Raw genomic sequence first — 19,660 nt, 5'->3', positions numbered from 1 at the left:
TCCTGGAAAGGGTTAAACCGGGTGGCTCCTTGGAGGCAAGGATTCTGAGGCTCCGTTTAACATACTTTTGAAATGTTGTAAGGAGAGACTGGTCCTTAGAGAGGGACATCATGCTTGGGAGGGTGGAGGGACAGTGCAGGGAGGAAGGCCTTCTATGAGGTGGATTGATTCAGTGACTAGGATAATTGGGATGGGAGTGTCAGAGACAGTGCGATTGGCACAGGACAGAGTGGAGTTTAGGGCTGTTGTACATAAGGTCGCTATGAGTCGCAGGTGACTCAACGGCACATAACAACAACAACGAACATGCATAGAGAAGCTGAACAACACTCTTCTTGGACAAGAGTGGGTAACAGAAGAAATAAAACTAAAGCAAAAAAGTTTCTTGAAACAAATGCTAACCAAAACACAATGCACCAAAACTTTGGGAAAAAGCCAAAGCAGTGAGTCAAGGTCAAGTTAGAGAAATAAGCAAGTATAGCAAAAGGGAAGAAAAATATAATAATTCTTTAACCAAATATCTCCAAAAAGTTGAGAAAGAACAGGACAGAAATTAGAGCAGAAATAATAAATAGAAAAGAGAAAAAAGAAACAAACAAACAAACGAAAACCACAATTGAAACCATCTACAAGAACAGGAGTTTGTTTTTGTAAAAGTTCAATAAAATCAACAAACCACTAGCAAAACCACAAGGGGGGGGGAAACACAAATAATCTAAATAACAGATGACAGAGGCAATGCAAAAAACAATGTATTTGAACTTTGAAGATAAACTATTACAAAATTTAATAAAAATAACCAAAAACCAGAACCAACTAAAATAAAAGGTTAACAATGAAATATTGTAGAAAACTATACTCAAACTAGAGGAAATGGAAAAATACTTACAAATTCACAACTTACCTAAACTAACGTAGACCAAAGTAGAACACCTGAAAAGACCTATTACAAAAGAAGATATTGAACAGGTAATAAAACAACTTCTAACAAAAAAAGCTCTATACCAGATGGTTTTACAAGTGAATTTTATCAAACATTCAGAAAAGAACTGTCACCAATTCTACATAAAGTATTTCAGAAAATAAAGTGTGGAATTCTCCCAGAACCATTTGAAGCAAATACATCCTTGATATCAAAGTCAGGTAAAGAAACCAAGAAAATAGAAAACTATAGACAAGTATCTCTCAAGAACATAAATGGGCGGGGGTGGGGTGGGGTGGGAATCTTTTCCTCTAACATCCTGGCAAGTACATCAAAAACGTATTAACTATTACCAAGTGAAATCCATAACAGATATAAAAGGATGGTTCAACATAAGAAACAAACAAATAAAAACAAGAAAAAAAAACCCAGTCAGTGTAATTCAGCACATTAACAAAGAACAAGAACCACATTGTCCTATCAATTGATGCAAAAAAGGTCTTTGATAAAATTCAACATCCTTTTCTGATTACATTCAACAAAAGAGGAAGAGAGGTGGATTTCTTTAATACTGTAAAAAGTATATACATAAAACCAGGAGTCAAAGTAGTTCTCAACACAGAGGTTTTAAAGGCATTCCTTCTGAGAACAGGAAGTAGACAAAGATGCCCTTTATCACCTCTCTTATTCAATATTGTGTTGGAAGTCTTAGTGATAGGAATAAGACAAGAGAAGGAAATAAGAGATATCCAAATTGGAAAAGAAGTGGTAAAATTATCTCAAAAAGCAGATGATATGACAGTACCGTAAAAACTCAGCAAGAAAACTACTGGACATAGTTGACTAATTCTGCAATGTTGCCAGATACAAGACTAACATACAAAAAATCACTTGGATTTCTCTACAGTAACAAAGAGAATACAAAAATAGAGTTTAAAAAATAAATTAAAAAAAAACCCAAACAAACAAACTCCAAAACCCAACAAAACAATACCCTTCAAAATCGCTATTGTTGTTGTTGTTAATTGCCATCGAGCTGAGGTTGACTCATAGTGGCTCTATGAACAAAAGATCTAATGCCTTTCCATAGCTATCATTGTTTCTCTAAGTTCATAGAGTTCTCAGAGGCATGTGGTTTAGGAAGTAGTTACCACTCCTGCTTCCCAACCTGTTTTATAACAGGGAGCTCCACCAAACACTGTCCACCATGGGAAACCATTCTGGTATTTGATCTCTCCATGGCACAAGGTTCAACATCATAGCAAGCCAGGTTACTTCATATAGCACATTGACAAAGAGGGATTTGCAAAATGGAAGAATATTCCTCTAGATATAACAGCACTAGTCTCATTTAGCAGTTGTTAAGTGTCGTTGAGTCAAATATGATTCAGAGTAAGCTTTGCACAAAAGACCTAAACTCTGTTGTGTAATTAACATCATTTCTGTATATTTCTAAGAGAGTTTGTAGAGTTTCCAGAGGCAGCTAGTTTAGGAACTGGATGCCATTCCTGCTTCCCAACATGAATTAATCTGGAAGCTCACCTAACCATTGTACATAATGGGTAACTATTATGGTATTTGACACGACTATGGGATAGTGGTCAGCATCACAGCAACTCCAAATTGTTCAGTACAGAAAATAGACAAATGATTGCTGTGTCTTTAAAGAATATTCTTCTAAAATTAATAAATTTGGCCCTCTGGCCCTACAGGATTTTAAAGCCACACCCTCAAGCAGGCCTCCACCCTTATTTATCCTTAGTCTAAGGCTCAAGGGCCACTCACTTTGGGGGTGGGGGGAAGAACAGTAACACATACCAAAAAGGACCCCAGAAACTTCCCTTGCCTTACTGCTATCAAACCAAACCACCATCAAGACGAACTTGAGCCAGCCAGCCAACTTCCAGAGTGGAGGGAGACTTAAAGTCCCCAGGCCCCAGGCCAGCCCATAGACCCATACCCTCAACAGTGATTTTAAATCCAGACCCTTGAGCAGGGCTCCACCTTTACCCTTGGTCTAAGGTTCAAGGGCTAGCCACTTTTGAGGGAAGGGGGAAGAACAGTAGTTACATATAAAAAAAAGGACCCCAGAAACTTCCCATGCCTGACTGCCATCAAGACAAAACCACAAAATTCAATATTTGGGAGTAAATATAACTAGAAGCACAAAAGATCTATTCAAAGAAAATTACAAAACAAAAAGAGACCTGGAGAAATGGAAGACTACACCATGCTCTTGGATAGGACAATCCAAAACTGTGAAAATAACAATTCTATCAAAGGCAATCTACAACTTTAATGCAATCCCAATACAAATACCAATTCCTTTCTACAATGAAATGGAAAAGAAAATTTCCAAATTCATCTAGACTGGAAGGATATCCAAAAGAAGCAACGTACTCCTAAAATAGAGAAACAAGGTAAGAGGCATCTCACTTTCTGATCTCAAATCCTGCTAACTAGCCCTGGTGGTCAAGACAGCGTGGTACTGGTACAGTGACAGACACACAGTTCAATGGAATAGAATTGGGAACCCAGAAATCAGCTCATCTATCTTTAATCAACTGATTTTTCAGAAGGAGACAAAAGTTAAGTGACAAAATGAAAGTCTCTTTAACATATATACTGTGTTTACAAAATTGGAAAACAATCTGTCAAAAACTCAAGCAAGATCCATACTTCATACCATACACAGAAACTATCTCAAAGTGGATCAAGGACCTAGGTGTTGCAGACCGAGGGTAAAGTAATTTTATAATTATTAATAATGAGACAAACAGCCAGGAATGAGATAGAGCAGAGGGCAGAAAACAGGGGGCCAGCAGTTCTTGACTGAAGACCTCAAGCCAAGCTTCTCTGTAGCTTTATTAAAAATTATCTGGAAGTAGATCACAAAGATAATTCAATGCAAATGAAGCCAAGCTTTTCCTATTGAAAACCTTCTACTTGACTCAGGAGGGAGGGGTTAGCAAATGCAAGAATCTGGTAAACCCTTAAGGATTGCCTTAGTGCCTCAGGGTGATTTCTAGCTTGAACCATGTCTCCCCCACATGCTGAAATAGCATTCAGTTTATTACAAATATTTAGTATTGGCTTCCCATACTTAGGAGTGAAACTAAGAACTGTAAACTTCATCAGAGAAAATCTTGAAAGAATTAAAGCCCTAATCCACAATATGAACAGTCTTCCCAATCTTGGAAAACCTAAAAACAGAAGAGAATAAAATAGATGAATGGGACCTTCTAGGAATCCAATACCAGTACACATCAAAAACTCCAACAGGGTAAAAAGAAAGCCCACAGACTGGGGAAAAAATTTGATAATGATATATCCACTTCCAAAATAGCTTGCCTCCGGAAACACTGTGAACCTGGAGAAAGTATGAAAGTTATACATATATCCAGGTCTCTTGTTCATAGGGTCACATGAGTCACCTATGAGTCAACAACATTTAACAACGACAACAATATGTGATAAGGGACTCTAACTAAAATGTATAGAGTATTCCAGCATCTCAACAAGAAAAAGGTAAACAACCCAATTTCAAATGGGTACAGGATATGAGCACACACTACCCAAAGAATACATTCAGATAGCAAACAAACTCATGAAGAAATGTTAAAAATCCCTAGCTCTCAGAGAGATGCAAAACAAAACAAAGAAACAAAAACCACAACCAACTATGAGATACAAACTCACCCCAGCAATAAAGTAGCAAACAACAAATGCTGGTGAGGTTGTGGAGAGATTGGAACACTTATTCACCACTAGTGGGAGGGTAAAATGGTGCAAACACTATGGAAGGTGGTCTGCATGTTTTCTCAAAAGTTGTAAATAGGAATACTATTTGACTCAGCAAATCACTACAAGGAACCAGAACCACCATCCAAACAAATGTATGTACACCCATGTTTATTGCTGCATTATTCACAATATAAAAACAAAAAAAAAATATGGAAGGAACCCAAATACCTATCAACAAACAAACAGATAGAAAAACTATGTTATATTCACACAATTAAATACTTTGCAGCACTAAAAACAATGAATTAGTAAAACATTACACATCATGGGTGACCCTGGAGGACATTATGCTGCATGAAATATTGCAGTCACAAAAGGACAAATACTACATAACACCACTCTCATCAAGTAAGGGGTTTGGGTGGATAATAGGAAAAGAGTGAACACTGCATTAGAACAGATGAAGGAAAGAATTGTTTAAAAGGAATCTATGGTTAGGCATTACTTGCATGATAACAGTCCAAAATAAGAGACACTTTGTAAAGTGTACTTGGGGAGGGGAGGAGAAAGGGACAGAATTGTGCAACAATGAATGAATAATATTTTTTTAATAAGGAAAAGAAAATAAACTGTGAAGGGGGAGGAAAATGTGCAATAATAAATGAGTGAATATCCAACCTTTCTGTACATTTTTGTTGAAATCACAATAAAAAAGAAAATTAAAAAAACAAGCAACATAACCAAATGGAATTAAATCTGTAATATTAGAAAATTGTGAGAAACTGTTTTCAAACAAATTTGAAAACTTGGAGGAAATGGAAAAATTTTTTGAAACTCATAACCTATCAATACTGAAACAGACAGATATAGAACATTTAAAAAGACTCCTCACTAAAGAAGAAATTAAGAAAGTTATGAAAAGACTCCCTCCTTCCCAAAGTATCAAGCAAAGACATTGTAATAAAACAAAACTACAGACCAGTATCTCTCATGAATATAGATGCAAGAATACTTAACAAAATCCTGGCCAATAGAATAAAACAAAATAATTCATCATTATTTTGATTAACCAAGTGGGATTCATAACAAGTATGCAAGGATGGTGCAACTTAAGAGAAGCAATAAACATAAATTATCACACCAACTAAACCAAGAATGAGAACCACATGCATAATCCAGTAAATTGATGCAGAAAAGGCCCTCAAAAAAATCCAACACCCCTTCCTAATTAAAACAATCAGCAAAATAGCAATAGAATGAAATTTCCTCAACACAGAAAAAAGTATATACACAAAACCAAAAACTAACATCATTTGTAATGGAGAAAGACTTAAGGCATTCCCCTTGAGAACAAGGACCATAAAAGGATGCCACTTTCATCATTCCTCTTCAATATTTATTGAAATACTCGCCAGGACAATACAAGAGAACAAAATAAGAGGCCTCCAAATTGGTGGAAGGGGTGGTAAAATTGTCACTACATGCAGATGACACGATAGTGTACACAGAATACCCCAAGGACTCAACCCAAAAACTCTTGGACCTAGAAAATCTGTTTAGTAGAGTGGCAGGATACAAGATCAATATAAAAAAATGAGTGAGATTCCTCTACAGTAACAAAGGAGACACAGAAAAGGAAACTAAGAAAGCAACGCCACTTAAAATAGACAACCACAAATTGAGATACTTGGGAGTAAACCTAACTAGAGATACAAAAGACCTTTATAAAGAAAACTACAAGACACTACTATAAGAAACAATAAGAGATTCTCCAAAGAGGTATAAAGGCAATTGGCAAGTTTACTGGGAAAGAGACATTAATAAGTAAAATACTTCTGAAAAACAAGAATGAAGTGAAAGGAATGGCATTTCCTGATGTTAAAATTTACTACACATTTAGAGCTGAGTAATAGCTTTTCAATCTATATGCAGAACAGATTATCTGGGAAGCTGGGCTCTATGAGGAGAAGTGTGGCATCAGGATTTGTGGAAGATTTATCAATAATCTGTGTTATGCAGATGACACAACTCTGCTTGCTAAAACTGAGGAGGACTTGAAGTGCTTGTTGAAAAAGGTCAAGGACTGCAGCCTTCAATATTGATTGAGGCTCAATATCAAGAAGACAAAGATTCTCACCAATGTGCCAATTGGCAGAATCAGGATGGATAGTGAAGAGATTGACATTATTAACAGCTTTGGTTTGTTTGGCTCCACAGTCAATACTCGGCGTCAGCAGCCAGGAAATTAAAAGATATATTGTGATGGGAAAGTCTGCTGCTTTAAAAAAAAGTATACTGTTAGTACCTTTCCAGAGCACTGAAGAGCAATGGTGTCACTCTGGAGACTAAGGTGGGCCTGACATAGGCCATGGTCTTTTCAATCACTTGATATGCATCAGAAAGCTGGAAAATGATTAGGAAAGACATAAGGAGAATTGATGCCTTTGAGCTGTGGTGCTGGAGAAGAGGGTTGAATATACCATGGACATTCTGAAGAGGGTTAAAACAGCTGCTCCTTGGAGGCAAGGATTCTGAGGCTTTGTCTGACATACTTTGGACATGTTGCAAGGAGGGGCTGGTCCTTGGAAAGGGACATCATGCTTGGGAGTGTGGAGGGACAGTGCAGGAGAGGAAGACCCTCTATAAAGTGGATTGATTCAGTGACTGGAGTAATCAGGGTAGGTGTGTCAGAGACAGTGAAATTGGCACAGGACAGAGCAGGGTTTAGGGCTGTTGTACATAGGGTAGCTCTGAGTCACAGGCAACTCAGTTGCACATAACAACAACAATGTGTGGACAACGTAGTGCTGTTGCACTTACTATTCAAGTGCTATTGGTACTGAAGGAAGTGGAGGCGGTAGAGGAATAAGGGCTCAATCTGGGGAAATTTCATAACATCATTTGTCTTGTGGCCTTTTTTTACTTTTGTCTTATCACAAGCTGCCTTGGAAAATATCAACAGTATGTCCAAAGGCGATGTTCACGAGGATCTCCACTTGCTCTTGGAGACAAACTTTCCATCTAAATAGACGAAAGTACATTTGGGAGTTGGAGATACTAAGATAGTATATAAGAGGAGTTGGGGTCAAACTAAAGGTGTGATAGGTGAGATCCTAAGAGGAATTTGTCTGTGCTTCCATAATCTGGTGAAAGGCCTGACTGCATTTTCTGCCAGGAAAGCCATACTGGAACTGGAACACAGCTACTCCCGGGCCAAAGTAAAATTTAATGTGAACCAAGTAGATAACATGAGCATCTAGTCCAATTATCCTTCTAGACCACTTCAAGCAAGTGGTATGGTTATCACTTTCTAGAACTGATGAACATCGTTAACGACAGTTCTACCACCTTGCCCATTTCATTGGAAACCTCACTGAGCTGAATGAAGATAAATTGGACAAACTGGAAGAACTGATTACAGATGAGGCCAAGGCTACTTCGGGTGTCCCAAGGTCCTCCATGGGAAAGGACATCTCTGCCATCAACTTGATAACCACTGACAGCGTCTCCAGCTGTGGAGTATCTTTGTCTGAATACCAACAGAGTTTATACACTTTCCTATGGTCCAAGATGGGCCATGTAGCACCTACCCTGTTGGCCTTAATTGGGGAAATAGTAGGTACATGTCTCTGTGCATGCTAGCAGTCTTACAAACCTGGCCAAGTATCAAGTATTCAAACTATAGATTCTTACAGGGCCTGAAAATGTCCTGCTCAGAGACCTGAAGATAAAGGGAAACACTCCAAAATATGAGCTTATTTTCTACTTGACCTTCATTGGCTGAGCAACTGCCAAGCACAATGACTGCATCTCCCAACACCTGGCAAACAAATGCAGTATTGTCTCATGAGTAGACTGCTTTTCTGAGGTGCCTATGAGTGGAGAAACCTTGTGAACAAGTTGAGGAGCAACTGTCCTTCTACGAGACTAGAAAGATTCCAATAAAAAATTTGAACACAGTGAAATAAGCCATGGTTCCGGTAGAAGAAATGGCTGTTGAGGTTACTAAGAAGCTGGATAAACAGGAAAAGAAGCACTTGAAGAAGGAAAAGAAACTAGCTGCTCTTTCATGCATGCCTTTAGAAAACAATGGTATACTGAAGATTAGGAATGTGAAGAGACAGGTGAGAAATCCAAAAAGAAAAAAAAGGAAAAGCTCCAGGAGGCTCCACAGAAGAAAGGATGGAAAATCAATCCAGCCCTGTTATATCTAAACCCAAGAAAAAGAGATATCTTTTAAAGAAATTGGTTAAGTAGTGACTGAAAATAAAAGTGTAAATACAGGTGTCCCTAGGAGGAAGAAATCTTCCTCCAAAGAGGTGCCAGAAAATCCTGAAAAGGCTGCAAGCAGTGACTCAAAGAAAAAGCAGCTCTCCAAGGAGGAGCCAGTCAGCAGTAAACCTGAAGATACTTGAAACAAGAGCACCAAGAAAAATTAAAATAAAATAAAAAGAAGATTAGAATGGACCTTTCCTGGGGGTGGAGAGAGCATACCCCAACATTTCCTAATTAAAAAGCAAAACCAACCAAAACTGCAAACACACTACATTGCTGTAATAACCAAAACAGCATAAAGCATAGTACTGGTACAATGACAGACACACAGACCAATTGAACAGAATAAAAAAAAAAAAACCAACCCAGAAATTACTTGATGTTCAACAAGGAAACAAAACCCATCAAATAGGAAAATGGCAACGTCTTCAACAAATGATGCTGGCAAATCTGGGCTTCCACCCATACAAAGCTAAAACAATATCTACATCTCCCATTATACTCAAAAATCACCTCACCATGGATCAGAGACCTGGGGTAAAGCCAAAAACCACAAACATCATAAGAGACAAAATGAAGCCAAACTTAGAAGACCTAGCCTATGGTATAAATAGACTGGCAAATACATCAAAAAATGTGTAACTAGGAGAGGATGATAAATGAACAGGACCTCCTAAAGATTAAGTCCCTGTGTGTGTGTCATACCGACAGGGGGGTGGGAAAACCAACAAAAAATATTTGGCAATGCTATCTCAGGCAAGTGTCTCATAATGAAAGTTTATAGAATCCTATAGGTCCTCTACAAGAAAAAAGAATGATGCACTAATTAAAAAATTGGACAAAATACATAAAAAGACAACACAGGAGGACATTCAAATGGCCAATGAACACATAAAGAAATGCTCAAAGTGGCTGATAATAAGATAGCTGCCAATCAAAACCACAATGAGATACCCTCTCACCCTATAGCAGTGGCAAAGTTTAATAATAGAGCAAACAAAAAATGTTGGAGAGGATGTGGAGACATTAGAATAGACAATTGATGGAATTGTAAAATGGTACAATTGTAAAATGGTACTCTGAAAGGCAATTTGAGTTTTCTCAAAACATTGAACATAGACATTGTATATGACCCTGCTATTCCACTGCTAGGAATATGTTCATAGGAAAAAGAAATGAGACACAAATGGTGATTTGTACACCAGTGTTTGTAGCAGTATTAATAGAAGGAATACTAGTAAGATGTATACCAAAGCCCGAAGTGGGAGTGAGGGGAGTGAGAGAAGGAAATCTCAAGTTCCCAGAGTTTTGTGGGAAGAGTTTGGAAGTGAAGAAGATAGGAAATATCCAATAACTCAACTAAAAAAGGTGTGGTAACAGTAGTTGGAAAACATGGACTTGGTGACAGAAATGAAGCTGGAGATAGAATGATGAAATTCTGCACATTCAATGATTTATTCATTGCAAATACCTTTTGTAAGAAACACAAACGCAGACTATACAAATGGATTTCACCTGATGATATGCATAGGAATCAAATCAATTGTATTTGTGGAAAGAATCGCTGGAGAAGCTCAGTATCAGCTATGAAAACTAGGCTAGGTGCTGATTGTGGAACAGACCACCAACTACTCATATGCAAACTCAAGCTGAAGTTGAAACTTAAAATTCACAGGAACCAAAATTTAACTTTAAGTCTATTCCACTCAAATTTCAAAAGCATCTCAGGAAAAGATTTGAGGCCTTAAACACCAATGAGCAAAGACTAAATCAGCTGTGGGAGTATATCAAGAATATTATCCATGAAGAATGCAAAACGTTATTACAAAGAAAGAGGAGGAAGATAAGACCAAGATGATTGTCAGATGAAACTCTGCATATTGCACTAGAGTGCCAAGAAGTCAAAGCAAAGGGAAGAAATCAAGATATTAAGGAGCTGAACAGAAGATTTCAAAGGGCAGCTAAGGAACACAAAGGGAAGTATTATAGTGAAATGTGCAAAGAGCTGGAGTCAGAAAATCAAAAGGGCCAAACTTATGCAGAATTTCTTAAGCTGAAGGAATTGAAAAACAAATTCAAGCCGTGAGTTGCAATACTTAAGGATGCTTTGGGCAAAATATTAAATGATCCAAGAAGCATTAAAAGAAGATGGAAAGAGTATACAGAGTCACTGTACCAGAAGGAATTAGCTGATACAGAAGAATTTCATGAAACAATGTATGAGGAAGAAAACAAAAATTCTCACCACCGGAGCATTAGACAAACATCATGATAGATGGAAAGAAGATTGAAACTCTCCATGACTTCAACTAACTTAGATCCACAATCGATACACTTGGTACAAGAAGTGAGAAGATCAGGAGACATAGTGCACTAACAAAGTCTGAAGTCAGAGACCTCTCCAAATTATTAGGAAGCAATCATGTAGTTTGGGAACTAAATTATGCCTGATTCAGGCTATGATCTTGAAAGGTCCTGAACTGGACAATGAATAAGGATGACAGACGAAGAACTGATGCTTTTGAACTGTGGTGCTGAAGAAAGAGTAAGGAACAGAGGCAACATGAAAGTGGCAGAGTTTCAATTCTACTTCCTTCATAAAGGGGAACTTATCAATAATATCCATAGTACCCTTTAAATAACTCTGGTCAGTCTTGCCACCCCCATATACTCCTGCACTTATTTTTACCAATAATTGGGCCTGATGTTTATTGTAAGACTCAGAGATACTTTACTTACAATTTCAAGGTTTATTAGGGAAATAGTTTGGAGTGTGGTGGTGTTGTTATGTGCCTTTGAGTCACCTGTGATTCATAGTGAACCTATGTACAACAGCCATAAACCCTGTTCTATCCTGTGCCAATCTTAATTGTATCTGACACACTCGCATTACCCAAGTCACTGAATTAATCCATCTCATAGATGGTCTTTGTCTCCTTCCCCCCTCCCAAGCATGACATCCCTCTCCAAGGGCTGATCCTGCCTTGCATCATGCCCAAAGTATGTCAGATGAACCTTCAGAATCCTTGCCTCCAAGAAGCAGCCTGGCTTCATCCTCTTCAGGAGGAATTTGTTTGTGGACCTAGTGGTCCACAGTACATTCAATACTCTTCTCCAGCACCACAGCTCAAAAGCATCAATTCTCCTTCTACTATCCCTAGTCATTGTCCAGCTTTCTGATGCATAGCAAGTAATTGCAAAGACCATGGCCAGGATGGGGTGCACCTTAGTCTCCAGATTGACATTGTTGCTCTTCAGCACTTTGGAGAGGTCTCTGACAGCAAACTTTCCAAATGCAATTTGTCTTTTAATTTCCTGGCTGCTGGTACCAAGAGTGTTGATTGTAGAGCCAAGCAAACTGAAGCTGTTAACAGTCCCAATCTCTTCACCGTCTATTATGATGCTGCCAATAGGCTCAGAGTAGGGGAGGTAAATAATATCACCAGGACAAGTGTGGGTTTAGTCCAACAGTTCCAAGACAGTTTAATAGCAAGACATAATTGTTCAATTAGCAAAAATGCAGGTTTCATTTCAGCACCACAAATGCAAAAAGCCTCTGGTTTCCTCAATAGTTAGCAAACTTTATCTCTGAGCAAAGTTATAAGTCAGTTTTTCCTTCAATCACTGAGAAAACAAAGCCTTTAACTCTGGGTTTTATCTCTAGAGTTACTCTGGTTACACCTTGCCATAGTCTCTTCACAGCAGTGCCATAGTCTCTTCACAGCAGTGCCACAGTCTCTTCACCATCACTACCATTTTTCACAGTATGAAAAGTGCTTTCTTTTATTGGCCCTACAGCTGTTGGAGATTTACAAGACTATGCGTCCGTAATTATGGTAACTGGAGACCATGGCTCCACAGCAGTGGCTAGTTCAATGTCTTGAAAAGCCAATTTTTAAGAGTCCTGACATACCAAACTTCCAAAAGAACATGTCTTGGAGAACAAACAGGTATGTCTTGGAGAAGGTACAGTCAGAGTGCTCTCTGTACGCAAAGATAATAAAACATTAGCTCACATATTCTGGGCTTGTTGCTAAGAGATGCTACTCTTTGGAGATGGACTTCATGCTTGGGAAGGTGACTGAAACACTGGGCTCAAGTGCATCAGAGATGATGAAGATGGCACAGGATAGAACTAGGCTCAGATATGTTATTTATAGGGCAACAGTGAGTTGTGTTTGACTCCAAAGCACCTAATAACAAGAACATGATGTTTTAGAAGAGCAGAGCAATGACAGCAACAACATATAGCTTGTGACATAGGGGGAGGTAGTAATAAACAAGACCCTCATTAGGTACATTAAGAAAAAAACCATCCAAAATAGTATGTTACATTAAACTGTCACATCTGACAGGTTAATTTGTTTTTGTATTCTGAGCAGCACAATAATTGGAATGTTATTGTTATGCAAAGGTAATGCTTTAAGTTTATCCTTACAATGATGATTATGAAAATATTCTTCCTTGTCTAGCCTAGTCTGCTTTGCAAAATTGGATGTGCCCAGCCATGTTTTAGAAGCTCATTAAATCACTCTGCAATAAATAGAAATCCAATATAACTGACAGGAGAAAATGAGCAAAAAACAGATGGCTTATGGTGAGAAACAAAAAAAAATCTAAATATTTATATTTATATGATTTTTCAAATGGATGTGGAAATTGAAAGTGATTACAAATTACTGACTTAATAAAATACAATGTCTTAGGTTTATATGTAGATATCTGTTGCCCGATGAAGTAATGAGTCCTTAAAACAAAGGACAATATTGCTTTTTCCGCTTTAACCATATTGAAAGCTGCAGTCTTTGATCTTCTGCAGCAAGCACTTCATGTAGTGCTTATTTTCACCAAGCAAGATTGTGTTACCAGCATTATGAAGTTCTCTAATTCTTATGCCACATTCTTCTTCAGAGAGTCAATGTTCCTGAATAATTTGATCAGCATACAAATAAGTAGGTAAGAAGAAAGAATACAACTCTGATGTTCATTCTTCCTAATTTTAAGCCCTGTACTATACCCTTGCCCTGTTCATACAATAGCCTCATTGTCTGAGTATAGGTTTTGTGTGAGCACAATTAGGTGTTCTGCGATTCCCATTCTTTTAAGTTAACCATAATTTGTTATAATCCATAATGATAAACTATACTACAACTGTACATTACCAGAAATACTAGCTGGATTTAGAAGCGGCCATGATAACAGAGACATTACTGCTAATGTCAGATGGATCTTGGCTGAAAGCAAAGGGTACCAGAGGAATGTCTATCTGTGCTTCATTAACTATGCAAAGACATTTGATTGTGTAGATCACAACAAATTATGGCTCACCTTGTGAAGAATGGGAATCCAAGAACACTTGTTGTGCTCATGTGAAATATATGCTCAGACCAGGAGGCAATCAACAGAACAGAGCAAGTAAACACTGCATGGTTCAAAATTAGGAAAGGAGTGCATAATGGAAGTATCCTATCTCCATATCTTTTCAATCTAAATACGAAACAGATTATTTGAGAGGCTGTACTTTGTGAGGGGGAGTGTGGCTTCAGGATTGGAGGAAGACTCATCAACAAATTGTACTCTGCAGATGATGCAACCTTGCTTAATGAAACAGAAGAGGACTTGAAGTGCTTGTTTCGGAAGGTCAAGGACTGTAGTCTTTAATATAGACTGAAGCTTAACACCAAGAAGAAAAAGATTCTTAACACTGAGCCAATTGGCAGCACCATGATAATGCAAAAGAGACTGAGGTTAATAACAATTACAGCTTGCTCCGCTCCACAATCAACACACATAACACTAGCAATCAGGAAAGCAAAAGACAAATTGCACTGGGGAAGTCTACTGTCAGGAACCTCTTCAGGATGCTGAGGAACAATGAGGTCAGTCTAGAGGCTAAGGTTCACCTGAACCAGGGTATTGGCTTCACAATTACATGCTATGTATCAGAGAGCTGGACAATGACTGAGGATGAAAGAAGAAGAATCAATGTCTTTGAATTGTGGTGCTGGAGAAGAGTCTTGAATTACAGAAAAGTCATGGATTACAAAGAAAACAAATAGGTCTGTCTTGGAGAGGATTAAACCAAGTTTCTCTAATGGTTGTGAAACTCTGTCTCACATTCTTTGAACACATATCCAGGAGGGACTTGTCCTTGAAGAAGGACATCATGCTCTTAAGGGTGGAGGGAGTGTATGGGAGAGGAAGATGTCAGATAAGGTTGATTGACATGATAACTGGGATTAGGTGTGTCAGAGTTAGTGAGACTGGGTCAGAATAAGGCAGGGTTCAAAGCTATTGTACAGAGGGCCACTATAAATTGCAGGTGACTCGATGGCACATAACCACCAACACAACAACAAACCTTTACAGATGATGGATCTGAAGCCCAAAGAGTTTGACTGAATTGCCCAAAATCCCACAGGGGCAAATCTTAAATACAAGGTTGAAGACTTGTTATGTAGTGTGATTACGTTGCTACTATTGTAGATATGTACCATTTAGTCTACTCCAACTAATAATTAAATGTCCTATATATATTATATAATCTTTCAAAACTGTATCCAATATAACAAAACTCTACAAATATAACTCTACAAAACTCAATTTAATAAAATAAAACTCCAATACAGTGCCAACCACACAATCTATTGTTATTGTTGTTGAGTGCCATCAATTTAATTCATAATGTCACCATCAACATATAGAGCTCCTGCCCTATCCTGCATCATCCATGCAATCTCTTCCATGCTCAAGCCTATTGTTAAAGTCATGCTGTCAGTCCATCTCATTGAGGATATTCCTCTCTTTCACTGATTCTCTTGTACAAGCCTAGTACAAAGTCTGATGGCCTAGTAGTGAGGAGTTTCATTGGTTGGAATTCACTAGGTGCTCTGTAGGAGAAAAATGTGCCATCTTGTCTCATATAATTTGAGACTCTGAAAATTCGCTGGATAATCAGTTATGAGTTGGTTTTGACTTGCTGACATTTAACAGTACAACTACTTTTATACTTCTACCTGTGAGTCTCACCTATTCTTACGATGGTGAATGATGCTGCTATGAATATTGGTGTATAAGTTTCCATTGAGCCTCAGTTCTCATTTTCTTGGGTTATATTTCAAGCAATGGAAGAGCTGGGTCATATGGTATTTCTATGTTCAGCTTTTGAGGAGGTGCAAAACTACCTTCCAGAGTGGTTGTACCATTTTACAATCCCACCAGCAGTGAAAAGAGTCCCCATCTTACCACATCCTCCCCAACATTTATTATTTGCTGTCCTGCTAAACTTTGTCACTGCTTCTGGAGTAAGATGGTATCTCATTGTGGTTTTAATTTGCATCTCTCCTATTGCCAGTGATTTGGAGCATTTCCCCACTTTTCTGTTGGCTATGTTAATATCTTCCTCTGTGAAAATTCTTTCCATATCTTCTGCCCATTTTCTAATTCGGTTATCAGACTTTTTGTTGTGCAAACCCAGGAGAATTCTATGAACTTTCATTATGAGACTCTTGTCTGACATGGTATTACCAAATGTTTCTTCCAAATCAGTAGGTTTTCTTTTCACTCTGTTGGGGAAAGTTTTTTGATGAATGCAGGGATTTAATCTTTAAAAGGTCAAATTTATCAATTTTTCCCTCTTCAGACTATACATCTCTCACTGTGTTTGGCACTCTTTATACCATAAACCAGGGCTTTTAAGCTTGATTCCAGTTTTTCTCTTATAAACTTTATGGTTTTGGGCTTTACTCCCAAGTCTCTTATCTGCCTTAAGTTGATTATTGTATATGGCATGAGATGTGGATCCTACACGCCAGGATGTTTCAATATAAGAAAAACAATCAACTTAATTCACCATATGAGCAAAATAAATAATAAGAACCATATGATGTTAGCAATTGATTCAGAAAAGACCTTTGACAAAATCCAACACCCCATCCTGATTAAGACAGAAAAACTGGAATAGAAGGGAATTTCCTCAACATAGTGAAAACTATATATGAAAAACCAAGACCCAATATCATGCTTAATGGGGAAACATTAATAACATTTTCCTTGAGAACAGCGACCTAATAAGGATGTCCACTGTCACCCCTTCTATTCAATATTGTACTGGAAATTCTTGCTATGGTAATATGACAAGAGAAGGAAATAAAAGGCATCCAGATTGGTAAAGAGTTGGTTAAAATATCACTATATGCAGATGTCCATTTTCTGTACAAAAGTAACTCATTGTTGCTGTGATGCTAAATACTGTGACACTGATGTGTCTAATGCAATAATGGTTACCTATAGTGGGCAGTGTTTGGTAGAGCTCCCCGATTAAAACAAGCTTGGAAAAAGGAGTGGCATCCACCTTCATAAAAGTTCACCTCTAGAAACTCTATGAACTTGGAGAAAAAATGTAAGTTATACAAGTGTTTAGGTCTTTTGTTTATAGCGTCGCTATGAGTCGTCTATGACTCAATGGCACTTTACAACAAAACCAACATAGAGAGTACTCTGTGGGCCTACTGGATAGAAAGTTATACTATCAAGACAAAGGTGGGTGATTTTAATCTACAGTACTCAGGCCTGGTTTTAATTGGTTTTGGTCAAACATTCTTCTAAGTGGTATAGCACTGGTCTGTCCATTTGCTTTACAGAGGTAACTCATGGTTCCTGTGATGCTAAATACTGTGACACCGATGTGTCAAATGTAATAATGGCTACCCATGGTGGACAGTGTTTAGTGGAGCTCCACTATTAAAACAAGCTTGTAAGCAGGAGTGGCATCCACTTCTGAAATAGCTTGCCTCTGGAAACTCTATGAACTTGGAGAAAAAATGTAAGTTATACAAGTGTTCAGGTCTTTCATTCATAGGATCCTTATGAGTTGTCTATGACTTGACGATACTTAACAACAACAACAACAACATGATAATGTACATATGAAATCCCAAAGACTCAACAACAACAACAAAACAAACAAACACCCCAAAACTGTTAGAGTTAATAGGCCAGTTTAGGAGAGTGGCAGGATAGAAGATCAATACCCAAAAATCAGAGGGATTCCTCTACATTAACAAAGAGAACTCGGAGAAGGAAACCTAGAAAGCAATACCATTTACAATAGCCAACAACAAATTGAGATACTTGAGAGTGAACCTAGCTAGAGATACAAAAGACCTAAACAAAGAAAACTACAGAACATTTCTGTAAGACACAATAAAAGATCTAAATAAATGGGGGGAAAAATGTGCCCCATTCATGGATAGGAAGACTCAATATTGTGAAAATTACCATCCTACCAAAAGCAAACCACATATTCAATGCAATCTCAATACAGATACCAAATTAATTTTTTTTCAAGGAGATTGAATTGTTAAGTTTATTTGGAGAGACAAGAGACTCCAAATAAGGAAAACCCTTCTGAGAAACAAAAATGAAGTGAGAGGTATGCCACTCCCTGACCTTGAGACCTATTACACAATAGTAGTAACAAAAACAGCATTTTTACTGGTAAAATTACAGACACATAGATCAATGAACAGAACTGAGAACCCAGAAATGGACCCAGGTATCTACAGTCAACTAATATTCGACAAGGAAATAAAACCTATCAAATGGGGAAATGACAATCTCATCAACAAATGGTGCTGGCAAAACTGGACCGCAAACTGCAGAAAGCTGAAACATGAAATATTTTGATACTGAAGATTTTAATAAAGGGAATCCAAACAAATTTCCAATCTTTTGCTTTCGGCAAGTAGCCTTTGTCTTTGGAGGTGTCTCTGTGTCTTTCTCTACATCTTTCCCTTCAGAGGTTTTAATTCACTCTGAAGTTATTGGCAGAAATATTTTCTTTTTGGGTTCCACCAAGTGAATTTTGACTCATTAGTGATCCTGTGAACAACAGATTGAAACCTTGTCCTGTGTCATCATCACAATTTTTGCCGTGATAAAGTTCATTGCTGCAGTCACTATGTCAATTTATTTCATTGAGTGTCTTCCTCCCTTTCATTGACCACTATTTGGTATAACATGACATCTTTTTCCAAAGACTAACCCTTCCTGACAACTTGTCCAATGTAATGTTTCACTATTCTTGTCTCTAAGGAAAACTCTGGTTGTACTTCCTCCAAGAAATATTTTTGTGGCATTCCATGGTATGGTCAATACTCTATATTAGTATCATAATTAAAAGTCATTAGTTAGAATTAGAAGAAAGACACAAAAAAGAAATTTTCCAAAAGGAATATGTTAACCACACCAGATGCCGTATACTTTTCTGAGAAAAAATAAGCAAGAAAAAAAATCCTTTATATTCAATTCAGTTCAGTCCTTTCTATTCCATTATATTCAGGTTTTGAAATATTGTTTCAACAAGTCAGGTTCCAAGCTGAGAAACACTCCAGAACCATTCACTAACAAAGGGCAAAATAATAGTTTAGTACCATTAATTTTTAAATAAGCATGCAAAGTTTTTCTAAGCCAATACTTTGCTTTAATTTATACATTTTGTTCTGTTAGTACACTTGCATAACTTACAGCTATATCAGCCTTAGCAAACTTACCTCCATTAAAAAGGAAAACAAATAAGCTATAAAAGTTTACCTTTCTCATTGGCTAAGGAAAGAGAAAAATACTAATTCTAGTTGTCATGGGTTTAATTATGTTTCCTAAGAAAAATGTATAACCTGGCTGGACTATGGCAGTTATTTAGTGATGTAATCACCCTCC

At 37.6% G+C, this 19,660-nt stretch overlaps 1 pseudogene; it reads left to right on the top strand.

The window, feature by feature from the left end:
• Positions 1-7,454: 7,454 nt before the first annotated feature.
• LOC102856896 lies at positions 7,455-8,825 on the top strand (annotated as a pseudogene).
• The last annotated feature ends 10,835 nt before the right edge of the window (positions 8,826-19,660 follow it).

Source organism: Elephantulus edwardii, unplaced genomic scaffold (genome assembly GCF_000299155.1).
Source record: "Elephantulus edwardii isolate Elephantulus edwardi_28Jun2011 unplaced genomic scaffold, EleEdw1.0 scaffold00122, whole genome shotgun sequence".
In the NCBI taxonomy this organism is placed as follows: Eukaryota; Metazoa; Chordata; class Mammalia; order Macroscelidea; family Macroscelididae; genus Elephantulus; species Elephantulus edwardii.
The sequence above is the reverse complement of the archived record's forward strand: the minus strand, read 5'-3'. Positions and strand labels throughout refer to the sequence as shown.